The sequence below is a fragment of the Schistocerca serialis genome, chromosome 3 (genome assembly GCF_023864345.2).
Source record: "Schistocerca serialis cubense isolate TAMUIC-IGC-003099 chromosome 3, iqSchSeri2.2, whole genome shotgun sequence".
NCBI lineage: Eukaryota > Metazoa > Arthropoda > Insecta > Orthoptera > Acrididae > Schistocerca > Schistocerca serialis.
The window spans coordinates 548,436,899-548,454,748 of record NC_064640.1 but is presented as its reverse complement, the minus strand read 5'-3'; positions in this window follow the sequence as shown (position 1 = coordinate 548,454,748).

Here is a 17,850-nt window from a genome sequence, read left to right as displayed (position 1 = left end):
ATCATTCATTTATTTTTATGTTGTAATTTATATGATAAGGAGCAAGAAGGAGGAAATAATATCACCGTTGAGAGATCCTAAGATCTGATTCAGCGGGTAGTCAGACAGGGTCAAATCTTTACTTTCACGTTCTGTATTTTCCATTGTAAACATTCATTTTTACACCCGCCTGGAGCAGCATCTTGGAAACCATACAAATAACTTCAAGAAATACTTCCTAACACTGAAATTTATATTCGATGTTAGCAAATACCTCTTTTTCATTAATACTCTTGTTGCTATAGTCAGTCTTCATTTCATATCCTCCCTACTTCGGCCATCGTCAGTTATTTTGCTGCCCAATAGTTCTTTTAGTGTCTCATTTCGTAATCAGATTCCCTTAACACTACCTGATTTAACCCTCTCAATACCAAGGAAGGGGGAACGGGTATTTTATGCCTACCTTTTCACAATACTGTAATATAGTCATGTGGATATAATTTTAAAATTTTGAAAAATATATAGTTGTGATTGTTTATGATTTCTTCTACCAGATTCAGTAGTTGTTTTAAATTTTTAAGTAAAACTTAACGCAAAAATTTAAGTCTTGTCAGTGGATATGAATTTTCTGAACAGGTGTCATATTAATATTGTCAGCTTTAGGGCCATTATTATACATAAATAAATCTTTAAAAAGTATGTTGTGCGTAAAAAACAACGAAAATTAACGAAATCCGTATATCATTGTGTTGGTCATATATTACGCCTCCCTTTTGTAGTACATGTTATAGAAAATCGGTTGGTACTGCTAGGTTTAATTCGAATACGTTACATTACCTTTCATTTAGATCCATTGAGTGTTATCTTACATTCCCTTTTCAGGGCACTATCTATTCCATTCAACTGTTATTCCGAGTTCTTTGAGGTTTCTGACAGAATTGCAGTGTCACTGGTAAACTTTAAAATGATTATTGCTTCTCCCTGATATTTAATTCTGTTTAAAAATTTATCCTTGTATGTGCTTCAACACGATTTGTTCTTTGAAGGGGTTGGGCTGTGAAATACATGTCCAATCGCATTACTCCTCTATTCTCTTTACCTGAGGACAGCAAAATTCATATTTCAGTGCATATACGGCAAACATTGAGATATTGATATAGGACTACATGGATTCCCAAGGATTCACATGTTACCAGTTGTGGAGGAACATGTAGGAATCGGCGTCTCTCCTATTTCCAAACTTTAAATGTTATTTTTCAAACTTCCGGAAGGGAAAACTACATTGAGATAACTATTTCTAGATCGAAAGGTAAGCCAGTTCCGTTCGATCCCACTCTTGAGAACAAAGAGAAAGGTCGGTTGGAGATGCAGTAAACAGAAAAGTCTATAGAGTGTATTGTGGGATTGGAGAAGTATGAACAAGGAAAACTCTTGTATCGTATTCATGACTTTACGCCTGTTATCTTCAGATATCATTTTGAATGACGAATGGTGGCCAAAAGAAAGTTGCTATTTCACAGTATCTCTGGACAAATAGCTTTTAATCTAAGTATAATTTGAGGTGTTACTGTAAAAGTCAGAATTCAGAAGTTTCTCTGTCCTGGGGCACCTGAGTCAAATGTTTTAATATTGTCATTGTCCATGCCAACAGAAGGTGCAGTGCAGGTGATTTCCCAAGTTCTAGTTCCTTGGACGGCGCTTTGAAGAGCTACAAAAACCCTAGCGTTTTAAAAGCTGTAAAATAAACTATTGCCTATAAGAATTACAGTAATCGAATAGCGTACATACCGTGAAACATTCTTTCATCAGCGTGATATCAGTTCCACCATTTCGAGCTGTTTCTCCCTTCTCAAAGAGCTTTTCGCACAAAGACATTCTAACTTTATCAGCTGCTTATTCCAAACACTATCGTTATACGGGCTCAGTTATCTATGAAGAGCATTAAGAAGACCACTTTTCTTTACATAAGTGAAGCGTTATTTCGGCACAGTCAAAAGACGATGTACATGTGGGCAATTGACGAACATTTACTCTGCATTAAATTTATTTCGTAGCCCGGCATTTAGCATAGAGCAGGAACAATTCAAACCTAAATAATCATGCAGTGCAATGACAACGACAACCTTGATCAGTCGTGGGCTGCATGTCTTTCAAAGTAGAGTGTTGGATACCAGGAGACATTTGTCATCTAAACAATTCTCTTAGAAAGTTACCTCCCGATTTTGGTTCATCTAGAAACTGATTTGTAAATGAAATGCGCGATCTGAGAGTCCAGTGAATGAAACAGGGGACAGTACCTGTCAGATAACTGCCTTTTTTTTGTCTCGCTGAATGTCCACATGTCTGTAGTTGCTGACTATTCACCTCCTGTTATATGAGTAATTACCTATGGCATAAATATATGTCGTAGGCTTTAAGCACTTTCTGCCATTTACCGCGACCAAGTTGGGGGGTGAGACATAATGGCCTTTGCAGTGTAGATTAACGTCTGAACAAGATCCATAAGAACTTCACCTCTTATGGTTCCGTATGACCTTACGTCTCGTGCACACATAGCCACGCCTTAATCGACAGTTATCTCCTCAGCTGGTTTAGAAGTCGTTTCTCATCCACATAAGATCCTTGTTTATTAGATATGCATGGATGGCGAGAAATGTGCAAAGTGCCACTTCACCCTTCAGCATGAGAGTAAATTGCACTGCACAGCGAACAGCAAACAAAATGAACCCTTTTCCTACCACCATCTACGACACGCTTCACCATGGTCCAAACTGAACCTTTAAAAGTAGCTTCATGCTGTGTGGTTCTCCACTCACCACTCATTAGTTTTCCTTTCACTTCTCCTTTTATTGACATGTGCACCTTCTTCTGCAGACGACGTTTAGTTTCCGCACTCAGTTTGTCCGCTACGAAAAAAACGAAGAAATCGCACCACTCCATTAAACTCTGGCAGTCTAAGGCGCTGTAGTCATGGACTGTGCGGCTGGTCCCGGTGGAGATTCGAGTCCTCCCTCGGGCAAGGTTTGTGTGTGTTTCTCCTTAGGATAATTTAGGTTAAGTAGTGTGTAAGTTTAGGGTCTGATGACCTTAGTAGTTAAGTCCCATAAGATTTCATACACAATTGAATATTTGAACTAAACTCTGCTCTACTAACCGCTCGCAGACCATAGCTCACAACTGCGGTCAGTGCTACCAACAGCCTGTAGGCCACAGCTCGCCAGCGCTTGCGCACGGCACTGGTGTAGTGACGTCACATGCTTGCACAATGCAGAGCACTGAGGCCACGGCCCATGCGCTGCGTCTCCATACGCGACGCTCCTTAGCCCATGGCATACAAGTTGTTTCGCAACAGCACTGCTCGGCCCTTGGGGTGACGTCATGGACTCGGTCGGCCTGAGACTGCTGTAGCCCAGTGCGGCCACACGACTCCGCACCCTGCGGCCCGTCGGACCTCCATATGGCTTCCCTGGGTGAACCGGCAGCGCAAGGCAGGCTCGCACGGCTGTCAGTGCTACGCTCCTGTATGGGCCGCGCCTCGATTCCCACCTCTGCTGCAAACTGCACAACCAGAGCTCGCTCTCAGCCAGTTGTCACCGTCCGATTGAAATCATACAAGCCAACTGCGGCGTTAATCCAGCAGTGGCTGCATCAATTCACACGGGCAGACACGCCCCTGAACTGTCTTAACCTTGTAGTACACGACTTGAATGACTCCTCATGTAACAGCCAATATCGTAGGAAAATGTAGGACAAAAAGAAAATTTTTCTTTCTTTATGTTTATGAAATATGTGTGTACCAGAAAGTAAACAAATGTTAATCAGTACATGTAATACGGCCGATAATGAAGAACAGACAAGTCTACACATTTTTTCTGCGATCAGCTAAGAGATGCCTTCCTGTTTCGTATCGTCCTTTCTTCTTCAGCTTTCGCTATGTATGCACCTATGCATCTATCCTGTTAGCTCTTAAGAAGCACGAATATATGAGGGGCGATTGAGAAATCCGTGCAAAAATTAAAACAGCTTACATGTTTGGGGTGTACCTCATCTATTTTTGAACATAATCTCCTTTTAGACTTATACACTTCGTCCAACGCTGTCATAATTTGTCGATCCCTTCCGAATAGTAGGAACTGTCCAAGTCTCGAAAATAGCCGATAGTTGCTACAATCTCCTCCTTATTTGAATAAAACCTTTGTCCCAAGTTGGGGAACAAATAGTACCCCGAGGGAGTCAGATCTGGAGAATAGGGGGTGGGGGACGTGAAACGAGTTGGAATCCTATTTCCATTAATTTTACAACCACAACTGCTAGGGTGTGTGCTGATGCATTGTCGTGATCGAAAAGGACGGTCCAATAACGATGAATAATATTTACATAGTTTTCCCATTTTCCGGATAGTTGATGAGGATTATCCATTGCGAAACTCAAAAGACAGTCGCCATAACCTTTCCAGCTGAAGGAATGGTTTTCGCCATTTTTGGTGCTGGTTCTCCCTCGGCAACCGATTGTTTAGATTGTTCTTTGGTCTCTGGAGTATAGTAATGTATCCATGTTTCATAAACAGTGACGAAACGACGCTCAAAGTCCTGCGGATTATTCTGAACAGCTTCAAACCATCCTTGCAACTCTTCGCACAATTCCGTTTTTGGTCAAGCGTGAGCAATCGCAGAACGCATCTTGCGGATAGCTTTCTCATGTCCTAATGTTCATGCAAAATAGTATTTACCCGTTCATTCGAGATGCCCACGGAACTAGCAGTCTCACGCACCTTAACTCTTCTGTCATCCATCATCATATCATGGATTTTATCAGTGATTTCTAGAGTGGTATCTTCCACAGGGCGTCCAGAACGTTCAACACAACTTGTGCCCCTATAACCACTCCTAAAATTTTGAAATCACTTATAAACTGTTCTAAGCCAAGGACAGAGACATCAAGCTTCTCTTTAGTCACCTGAGACGTTTTGCCTTTATAAAGTAATGTTAAATCACCACACGAAATTCTTTTTCTTCCATTTTTTTGACAATCACTCGGCTCCCTTGATTCATACGAATTCCAGACCCAAAGAAGTAGACCAAATTGACTGAAACTTGGTGTGCGTTCTTTCCAAAGATGCTAATAACTAAACATGACCTCGATAGGCGCCGGTGGTGGCATATCTCGGACTTTGCACAGACTTTTCAAACGCTCTTTGTATTTAAGTATTTTTAAATTAATACCTTTTAGATGTATTAATTTAAAAAATTAAACATATCTCTTTGAATTAATGTCTTTATCAGCTATGTATACAACTACTCGTGAAAGAAATGCAAAACTGCTGACATGGAGCCTGTCCGCCATTGGTGTGATGCAAATACTAGTTAGCAATTTCTCAGATCTTTTATGGTGCACCAAAGAACCTACAGACTTTAAGAAACGGAGTACGATACTCAATTAACTGTACAGCATAATTTGACTGACTGATCGCGTTATGCACTTGCCTTATGAAAATTACATTGGAGCCACATCTGTAACTTTGCGGCCGGCCGTTGGTGGCCGAGCGGTTCTAGGCGCTTCAGTCTGGAACTGCGCGACCACTACGGTCGCAGGTTCGAATCCTGCCTCGGTCGCGGATGTGTGTGATGTCCTTAGGTTAGTTAGATTTAAGTAGTTGTAAGTTGTAGGGGACTGATGATCTGAGAAGTTAAGTCCCATAGTGCTCAGAGCCATTTTTTTAACTTGGCGTTACTCTCGAACTCGAACCTGGAGTTACATTAAATCACAACAGGAATCAACAAGCACTGCTCAGTTAATTTCAATTGACAATACTGAGCTCACTACCTGCCAGTAAGTGGTAGGTGATCACGACTATTTTCTTTACATTTTCTATCTTCCTTCCACCTTCCCAAGCAGGCAAGGTAGCAGTTACACCTCGCAACTTCCACTCGCTCATCCACCTACCAGAGAGGTTGTTGCTATTGTTGGATAGGGACCACAAACACTGTATGGTTGCAGTTTAACGTCATACCAGAGATACCTCTGTTTACAACAACAAAATAATACAAGAACCGCTACATCAATTGGTTGCATCGGCCAACAGCGTGAGATAAATACCTTTTCTCATACGAGAATGGCTTCAAAATGGCTCTGAGCACTATGGGACAACATCTATGGTCATCAGTCCCCTAGAACTTAGAACTACTTAAACGTAACTAACCTAAGGACAGCACACAACACCCAGCCATCACGAGGCAGAGAAAATCCCTGACCCCGCCGGGAATCGAACCCGGGAACCCAGGAGTGGGAAGCGAGAACGCTACCACACGACCACGAGCTGCGGACCATACGAGAATGAGCAACGCTGTTAATTTAGAGCAATATAGAAACGTCTTTTGCCATGTCAACTGCCGAGGGCTCTGAATCCTACGAGATTTACCTTACTCATGACTTCTCCCAGTAAAGAACTTGCAAAGTTTTGGACCAGAAGCCTGCCTCTCCCTCCCGCCCACTTCCTCAATGTTGTTGTTGTGGTCAGTAGTCTGAAGACTGCTTTCATGCAGCTGCCCAAGCTAGTCTACGCTGTGAATGCCTCTTCAGCGCTGCACAGCTAATGCAATGTGCATCAGTTTGAACCTGCTAACTGTATTCGAGACTTTGTCTCCTTCTACAATTTAACACCCCCCTTCCCACCTCCACACTACGTATACACACTTCTCTCCTTTACCAAACTGACCAGTCCTTAACGCGTCATGATGTGCACTATGAAACGAAGTTGTGCCATAGATTTCTTGATTTTCCCAGTTCGACTCAGTAGCTTCTTATTAGTTATTGATTTTGCTGTGTCACCACTATTTTTCGGCACTACTGAGTAAAACTGTGATGTTGCCATGGCTGTTGCAAAAGATCTTGGGATTGGGCCATCTCAGAGCCGACCAAAAAACCATTACGTCAGATGCAACATTGCCGCTGGCAGATTCCCACATTGTGCTCCAGAGAAGGGGCTGGCACCGCCATAATGACGACGCAATAGAAAGGCGTTGGTAGGCTAGTAACAAAACATCCAATCAACAGACTTCTTATGGTCTACATGCGTACAAGCTGTGATTTGCAAAGCAACAATGCTCTGTTACAACATTAACTACCATTATTTTTAGTCAAAGGTGTCTCAGTCACGTAGCTACTATTTAAGAGGAAAGTTGTTGCCGCTCCACGAGGCGACATGACGCTACAAGCAGCCACCGTGGGATTTGGCCTCCACTAACTGTGGGCCACTGCTGCTGGTTTTAAGATCAGTGATGTGAGCTTAACATCTTTTATCCTGTTGGCCAACTACCAGGTGTAACCAGCCTTCAGCCATAGAAGCCTATCGTTTGAGACCATGGCCACATGTTGCATCAGTTCCTTAACACTCGCTGTCTTCTGCACACACTATGGAGGACGTTTCACCACAAAATGTTCTAGTTTGTTTTTCAGGAAAATGTATGACTAACAGTGAAGTTTTTATGAGCAACCATGGGTCATCATCCCAACAACAATCCACCACCTCAACTAAGACATCCACTTGTAGAGGTCATCCATCCTCGAACTCCACAGTGTGATGTCAGAAGTGTGGGTCACGTCTAAATTTCAGTGACAGGGGAACCCTACCAGCCACCCTCCTTGGAGACGATGACTCCCTACTACCTCAGGGTTGCTGTTTCGTCGACACACAGCACCAGTGTGCCGTGGCTGAGTGCACTGACGGTTCTATCTTTTCATCGAACCATTGCAGCTTTTAGCAGCTTTTGAGTTCTGTTTTCATGTGTCATGTAAACTCTGACAAGTGTTCTGAGGATGTGTAAAAATGAGCGTTATTTTTGCCTATCATCAATGGGTGTTTCTCATTGTCTGGAAGTGTATTAGATGTGAACCATGCGTAACTTCTTAGGAGGGGAAGATGAGTTTTGTCGAGAAGTCGGATTTTTGTGGTAGATTTCGCCGTTTTGAATATGCAGTGTATTTCATTTTAAGCAATAAATGTGGCTCACTACGTGTAAGCACGTAAAGTGGTACTCATGAGTAGCCGCTCAATGGGAGAAGGTAAGTTACAGTAAGTGTTAGGGTAGAATTAGATTAAGTGTCCTCGTCGTCATTCTGTTTAGTTCTCCTCGTTTGTTGTTTGCATACTTAGTGAGGTATACCCTGGCACAGAGGTTGCGAGCAAATGTGGAGGGAAGTCCATATGCCGTTGATATTTGTGTCTTTCAGAGTGCAACTGCCGACAGTAATTTTGTTATAGATACATAGGACGTGACGCAGAAATAAGGCTGACTGTATTGCAGATGTTTTGGGTACTGAAATGGTAGAGACGCTTTTAGTATTTTCGAAGGCCGCAGATTCGGCATCATGTGTGACGGCACTGTCTCCTTAGAACGTGGGAGGAAAGGAAGGGGAAATGTGTTTGTAAGGGTTATGTTCGGGCCGACAAGGCTTGTGCCAGTGGATCAGGACATTGACGAAAGTGACAACAATTGCAGTGTAATGCGTGACGCAGGCGAAGGTTGTTGTTCAATCCCAGGACTAGACTTTCTCATCAAGCAGCATGCCGAAACTGACCTTCGATGACGCGCGATGGAACCCAGGGGGATAATGTTCAAGCTCGGGGAAGCAGTCACCAGTGAAATACTGTCGCAGGGTTCATTTATCATGATAGGACAAACGTGGCAAAATCACTAAAGCTTAATTTGCATGATATATGGGCACATGGCACTGGGAAATTGCCTTAGGTGACCGAAGATGTTGCTAACTTATACGATTGTGGAATTCGCCTCCGGGTAGGGAACCGTCGTTGAGTACGCAGCGTTCAGTGATTGAGAGCACTTCTCCTGTCTATAGTCACGTTGAAACGTTATCTGAATTCCGCCCTTGCGGCTGGGAGTTCGCGTTTCTTGTCTGTAGAATACACAGAGGAGAAGTAATAGATTATACTAGTCAGAGGTCCGCCTTCTGCCATCCTAGTGTTTAATGAGTTTTTTTATTTTGTGGCTGAAGTTCTACCGTCGTCGCAGACGTGCACGAGAACCGTCAGTGCGACGCACGGGACGCGGTACATTCGGTGATATTGCTGATTCCTTCGGCTCATTAGGGCCATACAGCTGATCAGCTGTGATGGTGTAAGTTTCATTTCCACTGAGGTTGCACACCACTGTAGATCACCTTTGAAAGTAGTGTCACCTACTGTTTGGGACGTAGATGATATCAGTCATCTCGCGTTATTTATATTAGATCACGTAGCCATAAAGAGCGGCACATTTGGGCAGTTGAAGAATAATATTAGTCAGGAACTTCATTTGTATCTCTTTATGTCCATGGCACATCGACATATAAACATTTGTAATATATATAGGGGTGTTAATTCACAATAAATGTATAAGCAGAAACATCATATATAATTTAGTGGTCGCTAGTTCCCTTAAACATTCATTTATTTTTATGTTGTAATTTATATGTTAAGGGCAAGGAGGAGGAGATAATGTTACCGTTAACAGATCCTAAAACCTGCTTCAAGTGTTAATCAGACGCGGCTGAATCTTTATATTCGCGTTCAGTATTTTCCATTGCGCACATTCATTTTTACATCCGCCTATAGCAGCATCTTGGAAACCATACAAATACTTACAGTAAATATATCCTAACATTAAAATTTATATTCGATTTTAGCAAATCCCTCCTTTTCATTAATACTTTTCTTGTTATAGTCAGTCTTCATTTTATATCCTCTCTACTTTGGTTATCATCAGTTATTTTGGTGCCCAATAGTTCTTTTTGTGTCTCATTTCGTAATCAGATTCGTTAACACTTCCCGATTTAACCCTCGCAATACCAAGTGACAGTTAAGGGGTACATTTTGCGTAACTTTTCAGAATATTATAAACCAGCACATTATATTTTAAAATTAAAAAAAAATTCTTGTGATTTTTAATGATTTATTCTATCAGATACCGTAATTGGTTTAAATTTTATCAGTAAAACTTAACGCAAAATTTTAGGTCTTGTCAGTAGATGTGAATTTTCAGATCTGGTGTCATATTCATATTTTCAGGTTTACGACACTTCTTACACATAAATATATCTTTAAAAAGTATGATGTGCGTAAAAGACAACGAAAATCAACGAAATCCGTGTATCTTTGAGTTGGTCATATATTATTCCCCCCTTTTGTAGTACACGTTATGAAAAATCCGTTGGTACTGCTAGGTTTAATTCGAATACGTTCCATTACCTTTCATTTCGTTCCGTTGAGGGTTATCTCATAATCCCTTTCCAGGGCACTGTCTATTCCATTCAAGTGTTATTCCAAGTTCTTTGCTGTCTCTGGCAGAATTGCAGTGTCACTGGTAAACTTCAAAATCTTTATTGCTTCTCCCTAATATTTAATTCTGTTTACAAATTTATCCTTGTATGCTTTACTGCCCCCCCCCCCCCCCTCCATGAACCACGTACCTTGCCGTTGGTGGGGAGGCTTGCGTGCCTCAGCGATACAGATAGCCGTACCGTAGGTGCAACCACAACGGAGGGGTATCTGTTGAGAGGCCAGACAAACATGTGGTTCCTGAAGAGGGGCAGCAGTCTTTTCAGTAGTTGCAAGTGCAACAGTCTGGATGATTGACTGATCTGGCCTTGTAACAATAACCAAAACGGCCTTGCTGTGCTGGTACTGCGAACGGCTGAAAGCATGGGGAAACTACAGCCGTAATTTTTCCCGAGGGCATGCAGCTTTACTGTATGATTAAATGATGATGGCGTCCTCTTGGGTAAAATATTCCGGAGGTAAAATAGTCCCCCATTCGGATCTCCGGGCGGGGACTACTCAAGAGGATGTCGTTATCAGGAGAAAGAAAACTGGCGTCCTACGGATCGGAGCGTGGAATGTCAGATCCCTTAACGGGCAGTTAGGTTAGAAAATTTAAAAAGGGAAATGGATAGGTTGAAGTTAGATATAGTGGGAATTAGTGAAGTTCGGTGGCAGGAGGAACAAGACTTCTGGTCAGGTGACTACAGAGTTATAAACACAAAATCAAATAGGGGTAATGCAGGAGTAGGTTTAATAATGAATAGGACAATAGGAATGCAGGTAAGGTACTACAAACAGCATAGTGAACGCATTATTGTGGCCAAGATAGATACGAAGACCACACCTACTACAGTAGTACAAGTTTATATGCCAACTGGCTCTGCAGATGACGAAGAAATTGAAGAAATGTATGATGAGATATAAAAAATTATTCAGATTCTGAAGGGAGACGAAAATTTAATAGTCATGGGTGACTGGAATTCGAGTGTAGGAAAAGGGAGAGAAGGAAACATGGTAGGTGAATATGGATTGGGGCTAAGAAATGAAAGAGGAAGCCGCCTGGTAGAATTTTGCACAGAGCACAACATAATCATAACTAACACTTGGTTTGAGAATCATGAAAGAAGGTTGTATACATGGAAGAACCCTGGAGATACTAAAAGGTATCAGATAGATTATATAATGGTAAGACAGAGATTTAGGAACCAGGTTTTAAATTGTAAGACATTTCCAGGGGCTGATGTGGACTCTGACCACAATCTATTGGTTATGACCTGTAGATTAAAACTGAAGAAACTGCAAAAAGGTGGGAATTTAAGGAGATGGGACCTGGATAAACTGAAAGAACCAGAGGTTGTACAGAGTTTCAGGGAGAGCATAAGGGAACAATTGACAGGAATGGGGGAAAGAAATACAGTAGAACAAGAATGGGTAGCTTTGAGGGATGAAGTAGTGAAGGCAGCAGAGGATCAAGTAGGTAAAAAGACGAGGGCTACTAGAAATCCTTGGGTAACAGAAGAAATATTGAATTTAATTGATGAAAGGAGAAAATATAAAAATGCAGAGAATGAAGCAGGCAAAAATGAATAGAAACGTCTCAAAAATGAGATCGACAGGAAGAGAAAATGGCTAAGCAGGGATGGCTAGAGGACAAATGTAAGGATGTAGAGGCCTATCTCACTAGGGGTAAGATAGATACTGCCTACAGGAAAAATAAAGAGACCTTTGGAGATAAGAGAACGACTTGTATGACTATCAAGAGCTCAGATGGAAACCCAGTTCTAAGCAAAGAAGGGAAAGCAGAAAGGTGGAAGGTATATATAGAGGGTCTATACAAGGGCGATGTACTTGAGGACAATATTATGGAAATGGAAGAGGATGTAGATGAAGATGAAATGGGAGATATGATACTGCGTGAAGAGTTTGACAGAGCACTGAAAGATCTGAGTCGAAACATGGCCCCCGGTGTAGACAACATTCCATTGGAACTACTGACGGCCTTGGGAGAGCCAGTCCTGACAAAACTCTACCATCTGATGAGCAAGATGTATGAAACAGGCGAAATACCGTCAGACTTCAAGAAGAATTTAACAATTCCAATCCCAAAGAAAGCAGGTGTTGACAAATGTGAAAATTTCCGAACTATCACTTTAATAAGTCACAGCTGCAAAATACTAACACGAATTATTTACAGACGAATGGAAAAACTTGTAGAAGCCAACCTCGGGGAAGATCAGTTTGGATTCCGTAGAAACACTGGAACACGTGAGGCAATACTGACCTTACGACTTATCTTAGAAGAAAGATTAAGGAAAGGCAACCCTACGTTTCTAGCATTTGTAGACTTAGAGAAAGCTTTTGACACTGTTGACTGGAATACTCTCTTTCAAATTCTAAAGGTAGCAGGGGTAAAATACAGGGAGCGAAAGGCTATTTACAATTTGTTCAGAAACCAGATGGCGGTTATAAGAGTCGAGGGGCATGAAAGGGATGCAGTGGTTGGGAAGGGAGTAAGACAGGGTTGTAGCCTCTCCCCGATGTTGTTCAATCTGTATATTGAGCAAGCAGTAAAGGAAACAAAAGAAAAATGCGGATTAGGTATTAAAATTCATGGAGAAGAAATAAAAACTTTGAGGTTCGCCGATGACATTGTAATTCTGTCAGAGACAGCAAAGGACTTGGAAGAGCAGTTGAATGGAAGGGACAGTGTCTTGAAAGGAGGATATAAGATGAACATCAACAGAAGCAAAACAAGGATAATGGAATGTAGTCTAATTAAGTCGGGTGATGCTGAGGGAATTAGATTAGGAAATGAGGCACTTAAAGTAGTAAAGGAGTTTTGCTATTTGGGGAGCAATATAACTGATGATGGTCGAAGTAGAGAGGATATAAAATGTGGGCTGGCAATGGCAAGGAAAGCGTTTCTGAAGAAGAGAGATTTGTTAACATCCAGTATTGATTTAAGTGTCAGGAAGTCATTTCTGAAAGTATTCGTATGGAGTGTAGCCATGTATGGAAGTGAAACATGGACGATAAATAGTTTGGACAAGAAGAGAATAGAAGCTTTCGAAATGTGGTGCTACAGAAGAATGCTGAAGATTAGATGGGTAGATCACATAACTAATGAGGAAGTATTGAATAGGATTGGGGAGAAGAGAAGTTTGTGGCACAACTTGACCAGAAGAAGGGATCGGTTGGTAGGACATGTTCTGAAGCATCAAGGGATCACCAATTTAGTATTGGAGAGCAGCGTGGAGGGTAAAAATCGTAGAGGGAGACCAAGAGATGCATACACTAAGCAGATTCAGAAGGATGTAGGTTGCAGTAGGTACTGGGAGATGAAAACGCTTGCACTGGATAGAGTAGCATGGAGAGCTGCATCAAACCAGTCTCAGGACTGAAGACCACAACAAAAACATGCTTTACTGCTTGTTCGGTGTAGATGTTGAATGACATCGAGTGTAGGGTACCCAAATGTCTCACTCCCATCTTCCCATTGCACAACTAGAAATCCAGCAAATGGAGTAGCAGAAATTATGTGCTTCATCAAGATTTGTTCTTTGATGTGGTGGGTCTGTGAAGTACATGTCCAGCTCCTATACTCCTCTCTTCTTTTTACCGGAGGACCGCAGAATTCGTATTTCAGTGCATATACGGCAAAAATTAAACGTTCATTTAGGACAACATGGATTCCCAAGGATTAACGTGTTACCAGTTGTGGAGGAACAAGCAGGAATGAGCGTCTCTCCTATTTCCGAACATTAAATGTTGTTTTTGTAACTTCCACTTGAGCAGACTACATTGAGATAACTATTTCTAGATCGAAAGGTAAGCCAGTTCCGTTCGAACCCACTAGCGAGAACAAATAGAAAGGCGTTTGGAGATGCAGTAATGGGAAATGTCGTTAGAGTGTATTGTAGAATTGGAGAAGTATGAAGAAGGAAAACTATTGTATTCATTTCATGACTTTACGCCTCTTACCTTCAGATATCATTACTAGATGACCAATGGTGGCCAGAGGAAAGTTGCTACCTCCCATTATCTCTGCACAAATAGCTTTTCATCTAACTAAAATTTGAGGCGTTTATGTAAAAGTTCGATTACAGAAACTAATCTGTTCTGGGTCGCCTGACTCAAATGCTTTAACATTGTCATCGTCCATGTCAACAGAAGGTGCAGTGTAGGTGATGTCTCCAGTTACAATTCCTTGGACGTCGCTTTGAAGAGCTACAAAAACCCCTATGTTTTAAAAGCAATAAAATAAACGATTGCGTATAAGAATTACAGTAATAGAATAGTAAACATACCGTGCAAAGTTCTTTCATCAGCGTGATATCAGTTCTTTCATTTCAGGCTATTTCTCCCTTCTCAGAGAGCTTCTCGCAAAAAGACATTCTAACATTATCAGCTGCTTATTCCAGCGACTATCGTTACACTGGCTCATTTATCTGACAAGATCATTCAGAAGAACACTTTTCTTTACGTAAGTGCCGCGTGCTTTCGCCGCAATCAAAAGACCAGAAACTTATGGACAATTGACGCATATATACCCCGCATTACAATTATTTCCTAGCTCTGTATTTGACGTATGGCAGGAACAATTCAATCGTTAATATATCGCGCAGTGCAACGACAATCTTGGTACGTTTATCAGTCATGTGCTGCATGTCTTTCAAAGTACTGTGGTGGATACCAAGAGACATGAATCGTACAAACAGTTCTCTTAGAATGTTACCGCCCGTTTATGGTTCATCTGAAAACTGAGTTGTAAACAAAATGCGAGATCAGAGAGTGCAGTCAATAAAACAGGTGACAGTACATGTCAGATAATTGTTTCTTCTCTCGCTGGATGTCCACATTTCTGTAGTTGCTGAGTATTCACCTTCTGTTATATCAGCAATTACCTCAGAGATAATTATATGTCCTAGGCTTTTAGCACTTCTTGCCATGTGCCTCAACACAGTTGTGGGGTGATATACAATGGCCTTTGCAGTGTCAACTAACGTCTGAACGAGATCCATAAGACCTTCATCTCTCATAGTTCCATACGACCTTACATCTCGTACACACATAGCCATGCATATATCGACAGTTATCTCCTGGGCAGGTTTAGGAAGTCGTTTCTCCTCCACATAAGACCCTTGTTTATTATACACAAAGGGAATGGGAGAAATGTGCGAAGTGCCATTTGGCCCTTCAGCATGAGAGTAAATTCCATCGAACTGCGAAATGAACGCTTTTCCTAACGCAATCCACAATAGGCTTTAACACGGTCCAAACTGAACTTTTAAGATTGGCTTCAGGCTGTGTGGTTCTCTGCTCACCACTTGTCAGTTTTTCTTTTACATCCCTTTTTCTTGATGTGCTCCTTCTTCTGGAAACCATAATAGTTTCGCTCATTTTGTGCGTTACGACAAAAATGAAGAAATCCCTCCACTCCACTAAACACTGCTCTACTCAGCGCTCGTAGTCCGTAGCTTTCAACTGTGGTCAGTACTACCAACAGCCCGTAGGCCACATCACGCCAGTGCTTGCTCACGTCACTGGTGCAGTGACGTCACGGGTTCGTTCATTGTGGAGCAGTGAGGCCGCGGCGCGTGGGCTGCGTCTCCATGCACAAGTCTGCTGCGCCCATGGCATACAGGTGCTTTCGCAACAGCACTGCTCGACGTCAGAGACTCGCTTGGCCGAGACTTCTGCAGTCCAGTGCAGCTCGCGGACCAGGCCTCTGTGCACGACTCTACATCGTGCGGTCCGTCGGACTTCGATAGGGCTCCCCCGGTTGAACCGCCAGCGCGAGGCAAAGCACGCACAGCTGACATGGCTGCGCTCCTGGACGGGCCACGCCTCGATGCCCACCTCTGGTGCAACTTGCACAACCAGAGCTCGCTCTCAGTCCGTTCTCAACGACCGACTGACACCATACAAGCCAACTGCGATGTCACTCCAGCAATGGCTGCATCAATTCCCACGGACAGACCCGTCCCTTAACTGACTTACCCTCTTATCCACAGAAAAATGATACCTCTCAATTTTTAAGTTACTGTATCTTGTACAAATATCTCCCGTGCCAATGAAAATGATTTGTCAAACTGTTCATTTAAAACATGTCAAATTGTGTATTGTTTTTTCTTGTGTGCACTAATCTTTTTAGTTTTGTTGTACTTACGATTTTAATGACTACTTCTGTTACGGCCAGTGTCATAATCAATTGTATCGTAGGCAAGTGTAAGACAACAAGAAAATTTTTCTTTCTTTATGTTTATGAAATGTGTGTGTAGTAGAGAGTCCACAAATGTTAATCAGTATATGTAATACTTTCTATAATAATAAAGAACAGAGTAGCTTTCACATTTTTTCTGCAATCAGCACGGAGATGCCTTCCTGTTTTGTATCGTCCTTTCTTCTTCAGCTTTTGCTATGTGAGCATCTACCTTGTTAGCTCGTAAGATCCATGGATATATTTAGGTCTATGTAAATTAATACCTTTCTGATGTATTAATTTAAAAACTAACCATATCTCTTTGTATTAATGTCTTTATCAGCTTTGTGTACAGCTATTCGTGAAAGAAATGCAAAACTGCTGACGTGGAGTCAGTCTGCCATTGATGTGATCCAAATACTGATTAACAATTTATCAGATCTTTTATGGTGCACCTACGAACCTGCAGTTTTTCAGAAACGATGTTGGATACTCAATTAACTATATAGCATAATGCGAGGGACCAATCGCGTTATGCAATTGCCTTATGAAAATTACATTGGAACCACATCTGTAACTTTGTGTTTCTCTCTTACACCAACCTGGATTAATAAGAAATCACAACATGAATAAAAAAGCACTGCTCGGTTAATTTCAATTGACATTACTGAGCTGAATACCTGCTGGTAAGTGGTAGGTGATCACGACTATTTTCTTTACATTCTCTATCTTCCTTTCAGTTTCGCAAGCAGGCAAGTTAACAGTTACAGCTCACAACTTCCACTCGCTCATCCACCTTCCAGAGGTTGCTGCTTTTGTTGCTTATACAGTGGTCACTCCACGTGTGGTTACAGTTTAACGTCATACCAGAGACATTTCTGTTTACAACAACAAAAGAATACAAGAACTGCTACCTCAGTTCGTTGCATTGGCTAATAGTGTGAGATACATGGCTTTTCTCAGGAGAATGAGCAGCGCCGTTAGTTTAGAGCAATATAGAAACGTCTTGTGCAATGTCAACAGCCGATGGTGCTGATTCACACGAGACCTACCTTTCTCAAGAGTTTTCACAGTAAAGAACTAGAAAATTGTGGACCAGAAGCCTACTTCTCCCACCCGCCCCCTTCCCCAGTGTTGCTGTTGTGGTGTTCAGTCTGAAGACTGATGCAGCTGCCCAAGCTAGTCTATTCTGTAAAAGCCTCTTAAGCGCTGCACAGCTAATGCAATGTGCATCAGTTTGAACTTGCTACCTGTATTCGAGACTTTGTCTCCCTCTACAATTTTAACACCCCCCTCCCTCTCCAACATCTACATATTCACATTTCTCTCCATTAGCAAATTGACAATTCCTTGG